Source organism: Pleurodeles waltl, chromosome 6, assembly GCF_031143425.1.
Source record: "Pleurodeles waltl isolate 20211129_DDA chromosome 6, aPleWal1.hap1.20221129, whole genome shotgun sequence".
Lineage (NCBI taxonomy): Eukaryota > Metazoa > Chordata > Amphibia > Caudata > Salamandridae > Pleurodeles > Pleurodeles waltl.
This window is the reverse complement of record NC_090445.1, coordinates 1,150,168,505-1,150,185,514: the sequence shown is the minus strand read 5'-3', so window position 1 is coordinate 1,150,185,514 and position 17,010 is coordinate 1,150,168,505.

Below are 17,010 nucleotides of genomic sequence, written 5' to 3'. Positions count from 1 at the left end.
GAAGCAGTTGCACTAGCAGTGTGCATGCGGCTCTGGGACTTTCCTCCACAGGATCAAGAACGTGAGCTGCCAAAGATTATTGCAGAGACCTACTATAGCATTGGTCGAAATAGTGTGGCAGCCAGACACACAAAACCACAGTTTCAGGGTAAATCTAATAAAGACTCTACCAAGCAAGCACCTGAGGGTTCTTGAAAACGCTGGGATAAAAAATAACAAAAACCTAAATAAGAAAGGGGAGAATCTCCACGTACGGAGACCCCACAGATTAGATGCAATCTCAGAAATAGATATAATATTAAAACTCCTGACAGATATCAATATACTGATACACGACAATCTTGTTCCTTTCAGGACTCACTGGAAAATGCAGTGAGAGAGGTGGGCGGACAGAGCAAAGAACTGAGTATGTGAAACCAAGACAGGAAACACAACGCTCTACAGAGATTTCTGTTAAAAAAAGAGAAACTTCCCCAACACAAAACCCAATTTAAAAAGTAAAAAGTGGCAGCAGTTGTGATTCATCATACCACTCAAGAAGAGGGCTCTATTGAAGAACAGGACTTGGGCACTAGCTCTGCTAGACAGCACAGCAGAGGTCACAATAGTTTGCTGGAATCTTCAAGAGCATCTGGAGGTGAAAGCAACAGATAGCTTCTTACAAGTTGAAACTGCGGACATGCGTGTCTCCACGCCCAACAGGGTGTATAAAGTAACGTTACAGTTAGAAGGAGACATTGAACTCACAATCGACGTAATCTTTTGGGACCATGTCGTAAATATTCTACTGGCCGAAAGGGATTGGCCACCTGAATTGTCCGTACTTGCCCATATGGGTAAGTGGTTGTCAAAACATCTTTCTGACCTCTTGTTCCTGATGAGCTTGCAGAATCCTACGCCATTGATTGGACATTGGCGCAGGCACCCACTTTATATCACAACCACGTAGGGTGGGATAAAGATTCCCCCTATCATGTAATTGTAATTAAAAATTAACCCCAACTTCAACCCCTGTACTCAATAAAACATATACTGACACAACTAGAGTACCAGGGCGTAATCTAACCTTGTGTCTCAACAATGAATTATCCTCTATTCCCTGTAGCTAAACCGGATCATTCATACAGAATATTCTTAGATTACAGACCCTTAAAAAGTCATACAAGCACATATGCTATACACAACTCTCATAGCACGGCACTTATGAACAACATTGTGCGCAAAAAATACAAAACAAAATTGGATATTTCAAATGGTTTCTTCTGCCAAAACATAGCCTGAGAGTAGAGACTTAACAAGTTTCAGCACACTAGGTTCCCAGGAAAAATTCTGTAATTTACCACAGGGGTATAAGAACAGTCCAGGACTGTTCTCGGCTCGTGTAACTTCAATATTGCACGACATTGACCCTGAAGCATTGTCCTACGTGGATGATATCTACCTTACGGACAACAAATTACTGCAACATCTAAGATGGGTAGCCCACATTGTTGTGTGATTTGCTGAATTCGGCTATAAATTCAATTTACAAAAAAAACTAAAATAGCCTTCCTTAGCGTCCTGTTTCTGGGATCCAAACTATCAAGTGAAGGAAAGAGCCTAGCACTACAGTTCTTTAAAAAATGCGCACAGTTACAACTTCCAAATACCATTAAAAAACTCCAATTCCTATTGGGTTTTCTAAATTTTGGCAGAACATACATTCCAGATTACGCATCACGTAACCCTGTCCATCCATCAACTGCCCCAGCTCCACTTCCTATGCCCCTTTGGACAATTCACCTGTGAGACTAATAGACTGGACTCTGCCATGGACATTCCTCCACCATCACCCCTGACCATTTTGCAACCCCTCCACTATTTAGCACTTAAATAAACACCCTTAAATCACAAAACTATCTGGAGTCAGGCTGTGCTTTCGAAAATGTGTATTTGCAATAACGGAGGAAAAATGCAATATCCATTGTATTGTCAACATACCTATGTCACACAGCTCTAGTCCATGAGGAAACAAAGCAGATGTCACACAGTGGGACCCACATCTGTGAAATCGAAAGGGAAAGTGACAACTCAGGGTTCATACACTGGGTGAAAGTGACAGACAGATGAGAGGTAGAACAAGTGTATCAGATGTAGCAGGCAGTGATGTCTTCTTACCTGTGTCTCACTGGAAGTATTGATGAATCACCGTGTTTCTGTTGTCGATGTCCTCTTCTTCTGCTTCCTCGTCTTCACTGTCCACATGCTCCACAGCTGCCACAAGACCTCTATCTGGACCATCCTCCTGCAGAAAAGGCACCTGTCATCGCAAAGCCAAGTTGTGAAGCATACAGCAGGCCATAATGATCTGGCACACCTTCTTTGGTGAGTAGAATAGGGAACCACCTGTCATATGGAGGCACCTGAACCTGGCCTTCAGGAGGCTGGAGGTCCTCTCTATAATCCTCCTAGTTCGCCCATGGGCCTCATTGTAGCGTTCCTCTGCCCTTGTCCTGGGATTCCTCAATGGGGTCAGAAGCAATGACAGGTTGGGGTAGCCAGAGTCACCTGCAAATGTCGAAGGACAACTGTTAGACACACACTAACCCTTAGGGTCAACCCCAGACCCAGACAACTATTCACAATGTATAGGGTCCATGTCCTCACCGAATAGCAACACACGGTGCCTCTGGAGCTGCCCCATCACATAAGGGATGCTGCTATTCCTCAGAATGTAAGCATCATGCACTGAGCCAGGAAACTTGGTGTTCACATGGGAGATGTACTGGTCAGCCAAACACACCATCTGCACATTCATTGAATGGTAACTCTTCCGGTTTCTGTACACCTGTTCACTCCTGCGGGGGAGGACCAAGGCCACATGTGTACCATCAATGGCATCTATGATGTTTGGGATATGTCCCAGGGCATAGAAGTCACCTTTCACTGTAGGCAAATCCTCCACCTGAGGGAACACAATGTAGCTGCGCATGTGTTTCAGCAGGGCAGACAACACTCTAGACAATACGTTGGGGAACATAGGCTGGGACATCCCTGATGCAATGGCCACTGTTGTTGGAAAAGACCCACTTGCCAGGAAATGGAGTACTGACAGCACCTGCAGTAGAGGGGGGATTCCTGTGGGATGGCGGATAGCTGACATCAGGTCTGGATCCAACCGGGCACACGGTCCTCCAGACAAACAGGTAAGTACACTGTGAGCATGCTGTATGGGCAATGCCTGTGTGTAGTGGTGTGGATGGAAGATGGGGAGGAGAATGAGGCGTGCATGAAACGACGGTGAGTGCATGTGCGTCAGGGTAAGAGTAGGAATGTGGGCCAATGACTGTGACGGTCCGGACGGTTATATCTCCTCCTTTTCCCCTGTACCATTCCTGTAGGTCAGCGCCCACCAGAAGAAGGATATTTGGCGTGCCATGGCCAAGGAAGTCCGGACCCTGGGGGTCCACCACAGACGGAGCACCCACTGCTGTAAAAGATGGGAGGACATTCGCCGCTGGAGCAAGAAGATGGCGGAGGCCCATCTGGGGATGGCCTCCCAACGTGGGAGGGGTGGCCGTCGCACCATGACCCCCCTGATGTTCCAGATCCTGGCGGTGGCGTATGCGTAGTTGGATGGGCTCTTGAAAGCATCACAGCAGCCACAAGGGGGTGAGTACACTCTCATTCAGCTGAATCTGTGTGCCTTACGAGGTGTCTGGGTGGGGGGGTGGGCTGAGGGTTCCCCTAGGCCAGGGCGAGTTTAGTAGGCAAGGTCCCTTCGTAAGGCAGGCCATGTGGCACACCACCCCACCAGTGTTCAGAGGCAACTACACCTAGTGAGGCTCGTGTGACATCCATGTGTGCATCAATCGTGCATAGGCCTTGTACCCCATGTCCCTGTGAATAATTAGGGAACTACTACAGCGTAGTGCAGAGGTCTTCTGTGTCTGTAGTGTCCACCAACGGTAGCGGTATTGCATGCACTCAACATGTCTTTTTTCTGTCTCCCCCCCCCTTTTTTTGGCCTCCTTGTTCTTGTGTGTAATAACATCATCAGGTGGAGGAGCAGTGGCACCGGAGCAGGAGGGAGCTGCATCACACATGGCCCTGGAGGGCGAGACAATGGAGTCTGAAGCCACCAGTGGGATGGAGGGCGAGGGGAGCTCCACTGCTGGGACAGGAGCTGAGACCAATGACATGGACTCTACTCTGATGTGAGCTTCCTTGCGGTGGCGGGACCCTCTTTGCCCCCGCATCTACAGGTACAGCCGCCACCCCCCCTACCAGCACCGCCCTCCCAGCAGCCCCTCATTGTGTGCCCCGTGGCTGCTCGCCCAAGAGGGTGGGCATCTCCTTCGCCCCAGGCACCTCAGCCCCTGCCCCTGTCAGCCCTGCTGCCCTCAGTGAGGAGGCCATTGACCTCCTCAGATCCCTCACTGTTGGGCAGTCTACCATTCTGAGTGCCATCCAGGGTGTAGAGAGGCAGTTGCAACAGACCAATTCATACCTGGAGGGCATTCATTCTGGTCAGGCAGCCCAACAGCGAGCTTTTCAGACTCTGGCCTCAGCACTGATGGCAGCCATTGTCCCTGTGTCCAGCCTCCCCCCTCCAACTTCCTCCACCCAGACCCAAACCCCTGTACCTCAGCCTATCCCAAGCACACCATCAGACCAGCATACACACAAGGGAAGCTCTGGCAAACATAAGCACCACACATCCCACAGGCACTCACACAAGCATCATACCCATGCAGACATACCAACAGCCATTGCCTCCACTGTGTCCCCCTGCTCCACGTCCTCCTCCTCTCTCCCTGTCTCGTCTTCACTCACACCTGCGAGCACTACATCCTCAGCCACTGCCTCCATCACCAGCACGCCCATCACCACACCCCGCTCACATGCAGTCACCACCCCCACTACCATTCACACATCCCCTGTGTCTTCTCCCAGTGTGTCTGTGAGCCCACCTCCCAAGGTACACAAATGCAGCCACACACCCACCCAACATCCATCCACCTCATGACAGCCTCCAGCCCATGTACCTTCACCCAAAGTCAGCAAATGTACACCTCCTACAACCACTACCTCTTCCTCCACTCCCAAACCCCCTCCATCTACCCGTCCCAGTGTGTCTAAAAAACTTTTCCTGTCCAACCTTGACCTCTTCCCCTCACCTCCCCCACCCCTTCAGTCCCCTAGGGCACGCCTTTCCAGGTCCCAACCCAGCACCTCAGCCACCACATCAGCGGGAACAGTGATGCCAGAAGTAACCGGCTTCTGGAGTGCGCCAAGCAGCAGGGCAGCCAGTGTGCCAAGGAGCCAGACCACGGACAGTCCCCCACCTCAGAAGCATAAGAAGTTGTGCACTGCCCGGAGGGAGAAGGGTTAAGCACCTGCCACCAAGGTCCCTCCCTGGACTACTGTTGGGAGTGGGAAGAAACCTGCGCCACCTTCAAAGGTGGGGAAGGGGCACAGAAAGAAAGGGAAGTCGCCGTCAACCTGCACAGCGGACAAGACTGCTACCAGCACCGCTGCCCAGGACACCGCCACCACCAGCACTGCTGCCCAGGACACAGCCGCCACCAGCACCACTGCCATGGACACCGCCGCCTCCAGCACCGCTGCTCAGGACACCGGCACCACCAGCACCGCTGCCAAGGACACCGCCGCCAGCAGCACCGCTGCCATCAGCACTGCTGCCAAGGACACCGCCACCAGCTGCACCGCAGCCAAGGACACTGCCGCCAGCAGCACCGCTGCCCAGAACACCGCCGCCACCAGCACCGCTGCCAAAGACACCGCCGCCAGCAGCACCGCTGCCAAGGACACCGCTGCCAGCAGCACGCTCACTGAGCCACCCACCAGCAATGCAGGCCCATGAGCACTGCAAGCACCGCCACTACTGATGCCGCCACGAGCAGGATGAAGCACTCTGGGCACAAAGCCCCCTCCAGAACCAGTGGAGAAAGACATCCACTACCTCTGTCCTTGGCAGGATGAAGCACTCTGGGCACAAAGACCCCTCCAGAACCAGTTGAGACTGTTATCCACTTGAGAGACTGTGGCTTTCCACTCCCCAGGATGCAGCAGTGGGAAAACACCCACTGGAACGACTTGAGAGACTGTGGCTTTGCACTCCCCAGGATGCAGCAGTGGGCAACCCACCCACTGGAGAGACTTGAGAGATTGTGGCTTTGCACTCCCAGGAAAAAAGCAGTGGGCAAACCACCCACTGGAGAGACTTGAGAAACTGTGGCTTTGCACTCCCCAGGATAAAGCAGTGGGCAACCCACCCACTGGAGAGACTTGATAGACTGTGGCTTTGCACTCCCCAGGATAAAGCAGTGGGCAAACCACCCACTGGAAAGACTTGAGGGACTGTGGCTTTGCACTCCCAAGGATAAAGCAGTGGGCAAACCACCCACTGGAAAGACTTGAGAGACTGTGGCTTTGCACTCCCCAGGATAAAGCAGTGGGCAAACCACCCAGTGGAAAGACTTGAGAGACTGTGGCTTTGCACTCCCCAGGATAAAGCAGTGGGCAAACCACCCACTGGAAAGACTTGATAGACTGTGGCTTTGCATCCCCAGGATACAGCAGTGGGAATGGAGCTCCCTCGTGGATCTGGCGTCGTGCACTCACCCGGCTGAGGTGCCCCCCCTTCCCTTCCCCCTGAGGTGCCTGTTGTATCTGATGCCCCTGCAGTGTTCTCTCCGTTTTGATCGGGTATTGAGTGTGGGCCTCGCCCATGCATTTTGGGCCCAGTGGTCCACGGACTTAAATGGTGCAATACCTCGACTTGTATTATTGGTGTATATATTTGTTTATAGTGTATATATATTTTTGAGTACTGTATTTTAATAGATTACAATGGTTACAATCATTTCCTTTTGTCTTTGCATTCTTCCGGGGGGCTTGGGGGTGTAACTGTAATGTATCAACATGTATTAGTGTGTGTGTTGTGGTGGGTGAGGGTGGGGGTGGGGCAGTACGTGCAGTACACACCGTGGTCTTTGCCCTCTGGCGTTTGTGCTCCTGGTAGTGGAGCAGGAAGACAAGGCAGGGAGAATATGGAGTTCCAGCTCCATGGCGTCCTGGTTTCTCATGGGGTGTGTAGAGGTGAGCGTTTTCCCTTCCAAGTCCTGTTTCCGCTGTGTTTTTGTTTGCGGTGAATCCGCCCCGGAAAAGGTGGTGGATTGGCCTGTTGTAATACTGTGGGCGGTACATTGTCTTTCGCCTGTCTGTTGGAGGTTACCGCCGCGGTTTTTGTTTCTACAGCTGTGGCGGTCGGAGTGTTAAGGTGGCTGTCTTTGTTGGCGGTTTCCGCCATGGTCGTGATTCCATTTTTTTTCCCACCGGCCTGTTGGCGGTTTTACCGCCGCTTTAACACCGACCGCCAGGGTTGTAATGACCACCTTTGTCCCCAAAGTTCACAGAAACATATACACTCTTACATGGGGATCCTTTCTTGGAACATCAGCTGTTTTATTATAAAAACACTACTTTGACTCATGCACATTAGAGGGAGATTCCAGCCAGATGACCACGACTGTATGCTGATTGCTGAGTGTTTCGCTGCAGCTGCTTATGTACACTACAGGCCTCTTGCTCAGGTTTGAGGGATGATGTCTTTCCAGGGGGAACCTGAAGGGCAGAATTAAAGCTTAACATGATGTGCTCTAATATAGCATGGGTAGGAACTATCCTTCACAATCTTAGTGACACAATGATAGCATTATTTTTTAGTTTTACTCTCCTTGTCACAATTTTAATCTTGTTGTGCTTCATCGTCCTAGTTATTGCAATACATGCTTTATTATCTAAGATGCAGTCACTTCAATAAAACCTTATTGAACTATACTCTTCCTCTGATTGTACTTGCATATGTGAGACTAATGTAACTGAGGGAAACAGATGAGATCTGAATGACCACGATTCCCCTGAGAAGTCGTTAATGTCATGCGCCAGATTGCCCAATCATCCCTGCTCTTGGGTGGAGATGAGGCACTGCTAGTTAGCCGGAACAAACCCGGATTAGGCCGACAGGTGACACATGGTGTGGGATCAGACTCAGTCTCTTGCAGTACAAGTGTTTCTGCTGCCTGTATCCAGTTGTCTCATTAGGATAATGCCTGTCCCCAGTGTGCCAATTGCAAGTCACGAGGCCTTGTCAGCCTCAGTGGGAAAAAATCTACACATGACCGTCATGCATCAAAAAACCCAACGCATATCAGAAAATCCACCACCTACGCAGAATTTTTGGAGCTGTGTGCACTGACCACCATATAAAACACAGTTGGGTAGACCTCATAGCATAGCATAGGAGCAGGATCTACTTGATCACCTGGGGATTCAGATTGGTGCAGTGCCTTAATAGTTGCACCATGCTGCACCACTATTGAAACGCAAGGATGCGCCATGTTTTGTTGAAGATGGCACACCCCTGTGTTTTCCCCAACGCCTGCGCAGACTTGTTCTTCCTGCACCAACGCAGGCACCCTTGCACCATAGTGCAAGGGTGCCTGCGTTGTGGGGATAGATTGTTGATATGCAGGAAGGTGTCCCTTCCTGCACATAAACAATCTGTTATGGCAAGGTGGCATTTCTATGTGTGTGCTGTAGGATGCAGCCCACATGAGCAGGAAATGGACAAAAGGAGGATGGGTAGCCTTTTGCCTTGTTGCACCATCCTGCCACCACCCCTTGAATGATGTTGACTTCAGTCACAGTCTCTGGTGAACATGTTGCAATGGATCTGAGGCAACACCATTATGCAATGGATGTTGTTGTGGCACAGCCACACTGAGTGCATGCCACTTCCAGGCAAAGTGCTGTTTGTGTGAGGGGCCATATTTAGAAGGTGGTGTTAAGCCACAGTATGTGGCTTTACACCACGTTGTGTATATGTCTGAGTGCATAGCGTCACCAGAGCGTCACTGAAAGTGAAGCTTGGGTGGTGATGGGGCCTTTTTAATCTGGCCCTATGTGTCCAGATGCATGCATTCAGTGTGTCTTATGTGCCTCTCCCTTCTACCATTTGTGAGTTTCCAGATAGTCCCCCCATGCAACTTACTGTGCAATTGTGGTAGTTCTTGGTAGCCTGTGCTGTCCTGTGATTCCAGTGACCAGCTCCTCCAGGATAACCACTGCTACCATCCCCTCCAAGTCATCCAGGTCCTCCTGGGGTGTGGGTCTTCCATCTCCAGTCTGCAGTGCTGCCTGGCGGTTCCTGGCCAGTTTCTCCTTTGTTCTGCGCTTGCAACCATACCAGCGCTTCTTGCAATCAGTGAGAGGCCTCTTCACCTCTGCCACGCTGTTGACTTTATCTACCAATACCAGCCTTATAGCCTCTCTCCTACCAATAAGGAGGTGATGAAGAGCTTGTGTTGGTGCTCCGTCACCTCTCTTACCAAGATTTCATTCTCCTCCTCAGTAAAGCAACACTTCCGCTTCCACTTCTCCTGCTCCTGGGACTTTTCTGGACCCTCCTGGCTGGTACTTGGCTGATTGGGATCTCCCTGGGATCTCTCCTGGCCTTGTCTTCCCTAATGTTTTGTTTTCCGATTGCGCATTTTTTTACGCTAATGCAGTTAAATATGACGCTAACCAATCTTGCATCAAAAAACGTGCCACAAAACATTCTAACACCACTTTTGCAGCATTAGGATAATTTTTACTTATGGCATGTCGCAGGAGTTTGCATCATTTTATTGGCGCTAACCATTCCATATTACCAACGGTGTAATTTTATAAATATGACGCACGGATTGCCTTGAACTTCTCACCCTTTGAATCATATAACTGAATTGAAAAATCTTTTCAGATCTCTCTTGCCATTGTACCCAAAGGATTAATGTCTGGAAAGTCCAGCTTATGCTTAACGTCTCTACTCAAAAAGTATCTTTAGAAATAATTATTATTCTTGAACCAGAGTCTATTAATAATGGTACACTTCTATCATTGATGATAAAATCCTGTATCGGATCTTTAGACTTTGAAACATCATTCTCATGCACTATCACACACAAAAGCATTCGTCCATATTATGTTCTAATTGTTGCTCCTCTTCCACTACATCTACACTGTTCTACCATGGCTGAGAACGACAAACTCTGACAAAGTGTACAGATGAACCTCATTTGAGGCAAAACTGTTTGCCAAGTTTCATTACTGGTATTTCATGTTTATCCGTCTCACCCTCCATATCTCCTGGTGATGGGTCACGTAAATGTGCAGGTATTTCTTAGCCTTCCATACCGAGTGAATGTATCAGAAGTCATAATTTTCTTTCTGGTTTGAATCTAAGTCCATAAATTGCACCCAAGAATCCATTGACATTCTTTCCAAGCTGTAGGCTATAGGTGATTCTCCTGGAGATTTTAAGAAAGGTGGTGGAGGACTGATATGCATGTTGTAGCAGATAACAGAAACCAAAAATATCAGAGTACTTCCAAATATAAGTATTATCCAAACAGAATTTTCTTCTTTAAAAAATATATAATGATATAGTTCTGAAAACCAAGAAGAAGAAGTAAATTATACTAAAAATTATTACATTTTGCTTGAAAGATATCCACCACAATTGTAGATCTGCCTGACAACAACAATAGGACACATGAGGCAGTTGCAGCAAATAAAATGGCTGACAATATTGTGGATCTGCATGATCTCAGCAACAGTACACACCAGGCAGTTTAAGTTGAAACCAATAAAATGGGCGCCAAAATTATAGCTCTGCCTGGCCTCTTATAATAGGACATATCAGGCAGCTAAAGTATATAGGATGCCCACCAGACATGCACATCAACACACACATGCACAGATAAATATGCTGAAACGGTGGTTGCCTTCCAGTACAAAGCTATGCTGTACTCATTCCAACTTATGAAAGAGTGAGTGGGGTTTGAACCCAACACAACTCTTTAGAGCAGGCCAGAGGTTGAGCATGGCACTTACTTCGCTGCTCTTGCTCATTCCTGTCTGCTCCAATTTCTTCAATCCAGCTTTGTCAGTGTTGTAATTAAAGAGGATGTGGTGAATGCTTAAGTAAGTACTTTTATTAAATAAATTTGTTCCAGTGAGGCCACTGCCATCCTCATGGTTCATCCTCTCCTTATTCTCTCATCCTACTCCTTGACCCTTGAAGAATGTGAAATCAAGATTCCACATTTCGTCATGGCTCGAGCGACACAAACTTGAGCATGTGAGGCACGAGGAGAAAGCAATAACAGTACTGCATAAAAAATAGGATGGATATCCCATCCGCATTATCATAAGCACTATAAGTTGCAATGCATTGTGATCAGATGGACAGGTTAACTGTCACAGTTGTGAAGGAGTAAACCATCCTCAAAACTCTAAATGAAGCATTAAGTGTTCTGAACTGAGCACGAATTGCCACTTTATATTGACATCCAAGTGCTGCTTGCCATTTTCTGATAATGCAATCTTTTTGTCCCCAAACACCGGTTTTTCCTTTTAGAAAAAAAACTCACTTGTTCTCAAACATCAGTTCTTCATTTTCTGAAAAAGCAACAATTTCACCTCCACATATCACCCCTTTTTTCTCAATAAATAAGCCAGTTTTTTCACTAAATATCCACTTGTCATTTTTAACATGTATTGTGGTTTCCTAGTGGACATCACAGATGTACAAACGTTATCACATTACTGTGTGCTTCCATCACATGTCCACATTCAGCCTCTCATCTGGCTCAGTCATATACAGGGAGATGGTCACTTATAACAGAAACCATGGATCATATGACTGGTGAATCCTGGACGTTCCAATGCATCCAGGCAGGCATTCTGGCACATTCTCAAATTTACCAACATTGGTAGACCCGGGAATGTGTCAGAATTGTACACCTCCCCTCCAGAGGCATGAAAAGAATAAATATCTTTATTTCTTCTTGTTCTTTCCGCTTTCAGAATGCAGCACACTTAGAAAGAGGAAATGCCTATGAGGATTGTTTTTGTGCAGGAAGGGGCACAAAAACAACCCTGTCTACTATGTAGTAGTAGACACTATGCAGCAGTTTGTGTGCCAGCACAGGCAGAGTGCAGGAATGTTAAGTACAGCACATTCCTGGTCTTTCACTTTCACACAGCTCAGAGCAGCAAGGTGGCTTGCTGCATTGCATGAAATATTGATAAATATGGGCCCTGCTTTTTTTCTCTGTTTTTCAACAAGGGTACAGGGAGGCAAAATAACTGGGCTAGCTAGGATTCAGAGCCATCATTGTGCGCTACCCTCCACTTTTCCATTTTCCTTTCCTTGTTCTATCATTGTCTGCTCCTAATCTATGGTCCTTATTTACCAAGGTGTCATGCAACACAGTGCAGCACCCAAAGATAGTGCGCTGTGTTGTGTAACACAAAGAGAGCAGTAGAGTAGCATATGTAGCATATCTACAGAGATATGGCACTTGCCTCCCCTTGCTCTAGTGCCGGCTCAGAATTTTGCTGCTGAGAGCCACACACACCTTTGCACCATAGCGCAAGGGTGTGTGCGTGAGTCTAGCATGGGTTTTCTAATGGAAGCGTACCCTTGTACAAAATATTATATGACTTGACAAGACAGTAGGCAAACCCTGTCTACTAATGTTAGTTGATAGGCTTTTGCATCATGAAGCATGCGTGGCTGCATGGGAATAACCACGTACTACCCATGTCACACCCCCATGATGCTAAGTCACGCAATGTAGCGCTTCATGCTAGTTTGTGTTACTTTGCCCTACAAAATAATGCAAATACCAATTTATGTTGGTTTGTAAATCCACAAAAAGGTTTTGCATCAGGTTTGCATTAAAACAGCAACCTAAACCTGGTGCAAAACCTTTGTAAGTCTTGGCCTAGTAGTTCTGTTCGCTCTGCATCCAATGTGCCTGCCTGCTCGGATCTCGACAGAGTGACGTCAGGGTCCTACCTCACAAAATCTCTGTTCCCACATAGTATGTGGGGTCTCATTTACTAGGAAATGACACAGTGTGGTGCTGCAAGTCAACTTTCTGCGAAGCGTTTTTTCCAAAGTGCAATATTTATAGTAATACAACACATCCCTGTACTTTCCTCTGTGCTGGCGCACAAACATCTGGCTTGCAACAACTCAGACTCCCTTGTGCCATGGTGCAAGAGTGCCTGCACTGCAGGGATGATTGTTTACGTGCAGGAAAGAACACCTTAATGTTATTTCTTCTAATTGCACTACTTTAACGCCACCCCTGAGGTGGCGTAGGAATCCAATGCATTCCCAGCTTTGGAATGTGTCCGATTCCATCAGGTTTTATGGGTGTTGCATGGGAACACCCACAGCAACATCCATGTAACACTCCTTTCAGGCAGAGTTATGCATTAAAGGGGCTATTGAAGGCCATATTAACAAGACCAAGAAAAGCCACGCAAAGTGGCTTTGCATGGCCTTGTATATATGGGCCGGCACACTGCGCTACCGGAGCGCCAAAACAAATTACACTCTGGTGCCGCAGTATGCCACTAGGGTCTTGTAAATGAGGCCCTTAGACTGGTGTTAGTAGGTCTAATACTTCCAGAGACCCAGTATTTGACCAGAATAGGACTTGTGGAATAAAAACAGGCAAACAGGAGACTAAACAAGGACTTTGTCTTTCAGTGAGTATATGGTGTAAACGGGTAAACGGAAAGGTCCTTATCTGTTTCCTAAGTGGCTCTTCTTGGCAGTTCAAGAACAAATGTATTTCTTCTTTGAAATACATGAATTGTTGGCCCACTCCCTCACCAGGTAACTAACATTCTATACTCACACTGAAAATAAATGATGGATTTACCACAGGCACTCCGTTTAACCAAAACTGCACATGTAAAACCTTTCTGTTGACAACTATAGGGTGCAATTTTGCGGTACCTCTTGCTTTAACCCGTAGGGTGCCTTGGACGAGGTGATCTTGTCCAAGGCACCGGTTCCCAGGTGCCTTGGACTTGATCACCTCGTCCTGCACCTGGCCCATGGGGGAGGGCTAGCACTCCCCCTGTGGGCCCCCCACCCACACCCCCCGGTTGTGGATGGAAGGGGAATCCCTTTCCCTTCCACCCCCCACTCGGCAATCTGATGACGTCAGTGCTCACAGGCGCCGACGTCATCTAGTATTGCTGAGGGATGTGCTGGAAGCCATTTGCTTCCAGCGCGTTGGCGGGAGAGAACTCAACAGGTGAGTCCTTCCCTTATTGGGGGTTTGGGTGGGGGAAACCGACACGGGGGAAAGGAAAGGGTTTTTCCTTTCCCCTGTGCCTGTTTTCAGTGGATTCCTGCTCCAGGGAGCGACCCTTTGGGCAAGGATCGCTCCCATTGGGGGCTATTTTATTTCCCATTTCGCCCCCTCCCCTGGGGCAGATCGGCCGATTTTTTCGGTCGATCTGCCCCAGGGGGGAGCGAAAACCACTAGACACCAGGGATTTGATTTTTCGTATGTATTTTGGGAGCGACCCCTTAGGCAAGGGTTGCTCCCATGGGGGGCTATTTTTTTTCCCTATTTCGGCCCCCCCCCCCCCCGAGGGCAGATCGGACGATTTTTCAGCCGATCTGCCCCCAAGGGGGGCCGAAAACCACTAGACACCAGGGATTTGATTTTTGTTATGTATTTTGGGATCGACCCCTTGGGCAAGGGTTGCTACCATTGGGGGCTATTTTTTTAATCCTATTTCGGCCCCCAGGGGGATCCGAAAACCACTAGACACCAGGGATTTTATTTTCTTTATGTTTTTGGGCAGCAACCCCTTAGGCAAGGGTCGCTGCCGCAATAAGTTTTTAATATGTTTCGCCCCCCCCCCCCCCCCGGGGCTAGATCGGCCATGTTTTTGGATGATCTGGGCCCCGGGGGGGGGGGCGAAACCCACTAGGTGCCAAGGATTCTGTGGTGTGTGTTTTGTGTGTTTGGGGGCACCCCTTCCCCAAAGTGGGGAAATTTCGTATTGGCTATCTCTGCCCCCCTTGGGGGCAGATGGGCCTATTTTTGTAGACCCATCTGCCCCCAAGGAGGGCAGAAACCACCAATACGCCAGGGATTTTTTTTCCCCCTTTTTCTGTTTTGTGCTGGGGGTGCCCCCTTTTGCAAGGGTCACCCTCTAAAGGGGGCACAGAGCTGTTGGCCATTTCTGCCCCCCTTGGGGGCAGATCGGCCAATTGATTTATGCCCATCTGCCCCCAAGGGGGGCAGAATCCACTTAGGCACCAGGGATCGTGTGCGTGTGTGTTTTGTGTGGGGGGTCGGCACATTTGGCAAGGGTCGCCCCCCCCCAAAGGGGGCACATTAGTGATGCCCATTTCTGCCCACCTTGGAGGCAGATCAGCCTATTTTTGTTAGGTCCATCTGCCCCCAAGGGGGGCAGAAGGCACCAAGATGTCAGATATTTCTTTTTTGGTTCCCTTTGTTTTTTTTGTGCTGGGGCACCCCCATTCGCCCCCTTTGGCAAGGGCCGCCCCCAAACAGAGCTGTTGGCCATTTCTGCCCCACTTAGGGGCAGATCAGCCTATTGTTTTTTAGGCCGATCTGCCTGCTAGTGGGGCAGAAGCCACTTAGGCACCAGGGACAAGTTCTTGGTGGCGGGGTGTTTGTCAACTGGCGAAGTATTTGTGATTATAACAGTTTATTTCTTCTTTTTGTTCTAGTTCAAAGCTTTTTCTTCCTTTGCTGTGGATCCTCGCGGTTTTGGCAGTAGTTGTCCTGCAGTTTGCATAGTTGCATGTTTTAGGTAAGTGAAAGTAATTTACTCCAAAGGAGTATTGTTGACATGCATGAATGACATGTTTGTAGGTGGTGTAATGCAGTATTGTGTGTGAAATTGTCCTTAGATTTGAGCACAATGATATTTGTGTTGTCATATGTCTAATTTGCTTTTTTCTTTTTTCCTTTTTAGTGGGATATCATTGGTGATTGCTGTGTCTGTGCAGAGTAGTTGCTGGTGAGTAGCTTTTTCAGGCAAGTGAGTGGTATAGTTTTTTAGTACATAACTCTTTGTGATAAAGCTACACTTTGTTCATTACTTATTTTAGTGCTAGTTGTTGTTGGCAATCAATTTGTTGTTAGTGAGGATCATAGCTAGCCGCAGAGTGACCGCTCAGCAGGTTGTTGGCATGCTCTTTGAGTCGTCTTCAGACCATGATTACGAGACTGACTCTGCATCTGAGGCAGAGGAGGAAGTGAGAGATTCTAATAAAGAAGAAAACACCCCAACTTCATGCTATGGGTTACAGAATAACCAGAATCCCCATTAAGCTCTGAATACAGAGCTAAACACAAAAGACAAAACAAAATCAGACAAAAAACAATACATAAGCAAACAACAAATAATCAAATACAATTTATTGAATAATATCTGAATAATATATATATAATCTAATCGGTTAATGGAAAAATAGAAAAACTGACTGAGAAGACATGATTAAAGCCACCCCCTATATTAAAAACCAAAAGAAATTCACAATCATACTAGCTCAATCACACTCTAAAAATACACCTGAGTACCAAGAAAAATCAAACAAAAAAGCGAAGAACAACAATGTTTCTCCTACTAATATTAATCAAAATTATAAACTGTAAATCAAGTATAGAGACGAAAAAAAACAATGTTTCTTTTATACATTGATGTAAAGTCTCTGAGATTCATTGCTTTTATAGTTATGGTGGAACATCCATCCAATCCAAAGTCTTGGTCCCAGTGTGTAGGTGCCGACGTACATTTCGGTGAAGAGTGATCTAAACAGGACACTCACCTTCTTCAGGGCACACAGCTGATTTAAATATCAATAATGATCCCGGGGGGGCAATTGCAATTCTCATTTAGATACCTACAATAAAAAATTATTATATTTACAATGAAAGTACTTATAAAAGTTGACCAAACATTAAAGACCAAACAACCATGAAATAAACAACAATAATAACACCAATCAAAAGATGAAAGCAAAACAAAAAAAGAACCACAACAAGAAAATGAATAAACACGATACAAAAAAAGAAAAAAAAGTAATAAAAAAGAAGAAAAAAGAAA